Here is a 6,354-nt window from a genome sequence, read left to right as displayed (position 1 = left end):
CTTATGCTTTGTGGGCTGACAGAACAACTCATAGTGCCGTTAGAGGATATATGCCTGCAGAATTAATGTATGGTCAAAAACCTATCATGCCAATAGAAGAGATGACAGTCATATGGAGTGTGCTACCTTGGGAGGAGGAGTTGAATCGAGAGGAGTTATTGGCGTTACGCATTAGATAGTTGGAAAGAAAGTACATAGAGACAACAATTGCAAAGTTAAGCACAACAAGGATACAAAACAAGAAACAATTTTACAAAAGACATAGATTGAGACTAAGAACCATACAAGATGGGGATTGGGTATTGGTTTCCAAAAGATGGTTTGGACCCTATGTGGTAAGAGAGGTATTTGATAATGCTACTTATGCATTAAATGAGCTAGATGGGACAACCATAAAAATTCTGGTAGGAGGGGAAAAGATCAAATTATTCAAGAGGCGGGAATCTACTGCCTATGAGTTGCCAGAATTGGAAGAAAATAGTCGCCATGATACAGGGGCTAGCCAGGAAGATATGAAATATGAAGAAGCAAAGGATATGGTTGCAGAGAATGAGGAGGACTTAGAATCCAATCACAACTAGGATTTTGGCACATATCGGAGGATATGCAAGTTCAGAGGGGGTGGATGTCGTGATATTATGCAGACACAGTGTGAAAAAGCATGAAATGCATTATCATCTAACTTCTTTATTGATCTAGAAAGTCAATGGGATCTGAGTCATTAAAACTAGTGTGAGTTACATGGATTATCCAAAAATACTAGATTTTTGGATAATTTTAGCCGATTTTTGATATTATTTACTGTAAGATTTTGGAAAAGTTAGAAAAACTTCTAGAGTAGGACAACATGCAAAGAGCAAGTTACTTTTTCAGCTAGTTATGGGATTTTCATAAAAAAGCAATGCGATCGTTGTCAATAGGCTGAAAATTGTAGTTTGAATTGGAAGAGGAAGAGGAAGTGATCAAGGAGATCCATTGTCAAAGGGTTTCGAAAGCAAAGTCACAACCATAGAGGTCCTTAACTAATTTCAGGATAGAAGGTCAATAGTGACAGCCTTCACAAAGGATCATATTTGCATTCCAACAACTCTTTAGAAGGCTCACGTAGTTTTTGAGAATTCTGAATCCATTCTTCACGTGTAGAAGAACACTTGTATTCAGTCCTTCAAATGTAATAAACATGCCCTTAACCTTCTATGCAGTCTCTTGTGGTAGAACTCTGTTATTGGCCGTTGCTTTCAAGAGAGAATGTGGCTGATTCAGCAAAGAAGTTCTGAATAATATATTTCTGCTTCATCTCATGACTAACTTGTATCTTTACTCTTCAACCTCCAAAGATAGACTAGCATGTCAATTTCTGTCGCTGTTTGAGAACCTTAAGCTAATTGATCACTTCTTCATGTGCTTGTAAAAGAGATCATAAGGTTTGGGATTGATTCATCCAAACGATTTCTGTCATTGCTGAGGACTGTTTGTGATTCCACTTAGTTGCAATAATTTCGTTGGACCTTCCCTGTACTTGGTTCTGAAACTTTTCTGGTTAATGGGCTTGTAAATCTTTGCAGAATGTCGAAGAAACAGACAGATTAATGGCTATTAGCTGGAGTGGGCTCATCATGCCAGATTTTAATTGTATAATAAGTTAAATGTTTTAGTTCAAACAACATTTAAGTGGCTGAATGCTTCCTTCCAACAAGAAGCGTGTGGATGACAGTTTCCCTTGAATAATCAGCACCAGAGGGAAAGGCATGTAAAAATACCCTGTTCTGCAAGAGCCTGGTACTTAGGCTGTTTATGATAGCCTGCATTGCGCCGCTGTGCTATCGTTGTTCCATGGAAGACCACTACACTGAAATACGCATCCAATAGAAGTATCCTGTTTGCTGCTATTGCTGGAACATCAAGGAGGGCTGGCTCTGGTGGAGCATTGAGGGCATAAGTAATCAATGATGGCTGAATCATCACTACAGAATTTGTTACACTCTCTCTGTTCAGAAGCATCCGGAAGTAAGCTGTCTCATCAGGGCTATTGTTGAATACCAAATCTAGAAGAGATCCGAATAAGTGAACGATCTAACCATTGAGTTGCATCAAATTCTTCCTCTGTCTCCATTTTTGTGTGATGCTAAACGAGCCAAAACTACAGCAGCTGTCTCCTGATCAAAGCCCATTATCAAGTCCTCTGTAATTGCTGAACCATCCACCCAACACCTTGTAAGAGTTGTCACACGTCCGCACCTCTTGCCATCTGGATCTTGATAATGTGTGAGGAACTTTCGCTGTGAAGCAAATCTGTTATGCAGGCCACAATGCAGATGACGGCCAGGCCTGTGATACCAAAAACGACGACAACATTCCCCTTTCTCCAGGCACCAAAAAGCCTTCAACACGCCATTTCCATCCAACAAAGCAGCTCCTCAATTGGCTTTTCTCCCCAGAAAAGCTTCCTTCCAGCCCTTTCAAACATTAAGGTTACAAAGCAATGCATCTATCCATTCACTCTTGCCTGAACTAGGTACTCCAGTCACTAAAGTTAGCTCCCCCCTGCACAACCTGTTCTCGCTTGTGAAAACTGAGAAACTACAACACACGATATAAAGAATGCCTTGTTCACTTTCATTGCCACCCCCCATCTATATCATGAGCCGATAGTATAGATCAAGATTGCTCCACCCTGTAGAGACACTCAGCTCATCTCCAAGGTGTATATGGTAATAGTTGTCTATTTCTTTGTCAAAGTCACTAAACCGAAACAGTCCACGAATTGGAAAAAGTTCAACAGTGTCAATCATTATTCTCAAGGCTTCTTTTCCATGAATTTGCAACACCTCAAGTGCATTCTTGCACTTGGATCCGTCGCTCTTGGCTGGTCAGTTTACACTCCAGCATTTCTCTCGACCAAGTCGGCGAGCAAGTTCTTCTGCAACCACTTGCCCCTCTTCATCTTCTCAAAGAAGTCTTGGGATTCCCACAGATACTCATACTTATCACCCTAATTCTCCATTGAGCATAATGCAAAACTCCTATGAACTGTTGATCAAAACCTCCTCATCTAGGTTGACTGACCACTTGGCAAAACATGCCAACTAGAGCATTATTGATAAGTTCCTCTTGCTCCAAACCCTCTTCCACGCAGAACAAAAGTATAAACACAACAACTAGATATATACAAAGTATCAAATCCCACACACAACTTTGGGTGAATTTCACACCTCGAATGCGCATCAATACGACACCGTGACCAGGTTACATGAGGTTTTACCCCCCTTTCAGAGCCAAGGGATCCATAAGATTTGGGATCTGAGCAACAGAGAACAAGCTATAATTTTGATGCATATTTTGTTCTACAAAGAAGGTCCAGGAGATGTAATGCCTAGATATTACTTTTGAGTAATGCAAGGATTCCAGGTTTTTTCAATACATATTGATTCAATTCATTGTGCTTTGTCTTTGTCGTGTTTACCTCTTGTCTATTCTCTTTTTACTTTTTCATCTCCTATCTCTACTTCCTTCTACCTCTAATCCCCTGTGGATTCGACCTTTCGACAAAAATCCCTCTGACAACGGGGAGAAGTGGAGATGGTTTGTCTCTTTGAGAAGTACTTGCCAACTAGCATGCTCACAATACAAACCCAATTTCTGGTGCATCTTGTGGATGAAGTGGAGATTGCTCAACCTGTCCATATGAGATGGATGTTCTTCTTGGAGCGCTTCATGAAAACCCTGAAAGGCTTTGTACAACAACGAGCTCGGCCAGAAGTAGAATGGGTGAAGGTTGGTTGGTGTCTGAGGCATTAGTACATATTTCACAGTGGCTATCAATGGTGGATTCAGACAATAGTATGTTATGCTTTTACTGAAGGACGATGATAGATTGACCAAAGATGTAGTGGAAAAAGAATGGATGTTGTAATGGAGGAGAAAGTGAATCATTTTTGTATGTTGCACCATGTCTCCCATGGAGATGTGGCTCGCTAGGTAGGAGCAAGCCAGGAGAGATTGGAAAGAATCATGATCTGAATTTTGACATAGTATGCACCATCAACCAATTTGATATCACGAGGTTATGGAGAAGATGCCACAATTTATGACTGCGATGGTTGCATGGATCTTTGAGCACAACATTTCGCAAAGAGGCAAAGGTCTCAACTACTGAGAAGTGGGAATTCTCAAGGAGATGTAGTCGAAAGGTGACCACGTGTTTAGGATTTTTCGTATCTAGATTTTATATGTAACAACTAATTGACTATTTCAATGTATTGTACAAAATATACAGTGCGGCTGGTCACATGGATGGCATTTTCGCATGGAGTGTATCGACAAAATGCGCTCCACAATAGATTGTGGTATCATGGAAAAGTTTAAGCAAGAGAGCCGACGAGGAGCAAGGGATCCAAACACCGTTATAGATAAGATGGAGTATTTTGGAAACTTGCAAGGTATTATCACGATAGATTACTTTAGCTTCTCCATGATCCTATTCAATTTACAGTGGTTCAAAGTGGTACTTGAAGGAGCTGGGGCAACAGTTCAACGAGGTCCATCTAGATTTATCAAAATAGATTCCAAAGAAAGATGGACAGATTTCCGTGACATGTTTGTATTACTGGCCCATTGTGAACATGTGCATGAACTCATGTTTTTTTAAATTTTATTACGACATATTATATATCACAAAAGTTAAATCTCTCTTGTACTTGATTTTGAATATGTAGTTTTCTATCCAAACCCCACGACAACCTTGATGGTGATATGCTATACCTTCAGCTCCCTTAAGTGTAAGTCTATATGATCAAAGCAATGTTCCCAACTTAGATAAGAACAATATGCAAATAGAGGGGTTGATATTGCAAGGGGTAGAGGCCATCAAAATTTTGGAGCATGTAGAGGAGCCAGAATTGGGCAACAATCATGAAAATACAAGAGTCCAAGAACTCTTTGAAAACAAGGTCGACTCATTCTTTTGTGATGACTTATCTATTGAGTTTTGAGTGTATGCGGAGTTGTGTCAGGAGATTGACATGGGACCATAGGGTACTTCATACTTGGACTATCCACCTACTTAATTTGTTGACAAATTTCTTATAAGGATAGATAAGATATGTGTTTTAAGTAAGATCTTTTTTTGAAGATTTATATTACTATTCTTTGCTTGATTTATATTGATTATGCTAACATCAATTTTTGTCTGTGCAGGTGACCTTTGTGGATATTTGGATCTGTAGGATGAGTTGAGGGATGAGTGACAAGGAGCTACACGAGATCTTCACACATATGTCTCTAGATCAGGTGGCTCATTTTAGAGATATGGCGGACCAGGAGCTATGTCTCAAACACCATCAGGTTGTTCTATTAGATCTATTTTGGTATGCTATGATGTTTCACTTTTCAATAGACGAGGTCAACGCTCTAGACTTGGGTCGGATGGAGGGAGTGGTTCTGGGGGATGCTCCGAAGACGTGGATATAGTGAGCCTAGGGTCGTCTTGTGATACACGTGCTACTTCTCACTCTCGTGAACGTTCAAGAGAGCGTGACTCGTGGTTGCTGTGGGGTTACCAATGCAGTGTCTCCATCTCATAGTGATGCACCATCTATGGGATTTGTCACATCTATGCGGACATCTACTCCAATCACTTTAGCTTTTACTCAGTCGTCCGCAGATGGCAACCCTATGGGCGCTATAGGGATGCCACTTATGGACCAGTGAACAAAAGCTGGGAGAAATCTGCAGGTGGCACCCCTATGGGTGCTATAAGGGTGCCACTTGCAGACAACTGAGCAAAAGCTGGGAGCAAAAGCTAGAGTGACTAGAGTAGACGTCCCCACATGTGTGACAAATCCCATAGGTGATGTAACTCTAGCAGAATGATAACACGGAGACACTTCGTCGGTACCTTCACAACAATCACTTGAGCCACGCTCTCTCCAACCTGCACGAGAGCGAGGAGTAGCACCTATATCCCGAGCCAACTACGAGCTCACTGGATCCATGTCTCCACAGCATCCCCTAGAACCACTCCCTCCATCCGGTCTAATTCTGGAGCACTGACCTCATCTACTAGAAACTGAAGCATCACAGCACACCAAAGAAGATCTAACAGAATGGCCTGATGTTGTCCGAGACAGCTCCTCATCCGCCATATCTTTGAATTGAGCCATTTGATCTAGAGACATATGTGTGAAGATCTTCTATAGCTCCTCGTCGCTCATCCCTCGACTCACCATGCAGATCCAAATATCCACAAAGGTCACATGTACAGACAAAAATTGATATTACATAAGCAAAGCATGATAATATAAATTCTCAAAAAATTATCTTACATAAAACACATATCTTATTTACTCTTATAAT

The 6,354-nt window shown here is 40.9% G+C and overlaps 1 pseudogene; it reads right to left on the bottom strand.

Moving 5' to 3' along the window:
• Positions 1 to 1,728: 1,728 nt before the first annotated feature.
• Positions 1,729 to 6,136, bottom strand: LOC148034496 (protein transport protein SEC23 E pseudogene; annotated as a pseudogene).
• Between the last annotated feature and the right edge of the window lie 218 nt (positions 6,137 to 6,354).

The sequence above is a fragment of the Lygodium microphyllum genome, chromosome 6 (assembly GCF_053477565.2).
Source record: "Lygodium microphyllum isolate KBCC chromosome 6, Lygodium_microphyllum_v1.1.10, whole genome shotgun sequence".
In the NCBI taxonomy this organism is placed as follows: domain Eukaryota; kingdom Viridiplantae; phylum Streptophyta; class Polypodiopsida; order Schizaeales; family Lygodiaceae; genus Lygodium; species Lygodium microphyllum.
Note: the sequence above shows the minus strand (reverse complement) of the source record. Positions and strands in the feature narration are given on the sequence as shown.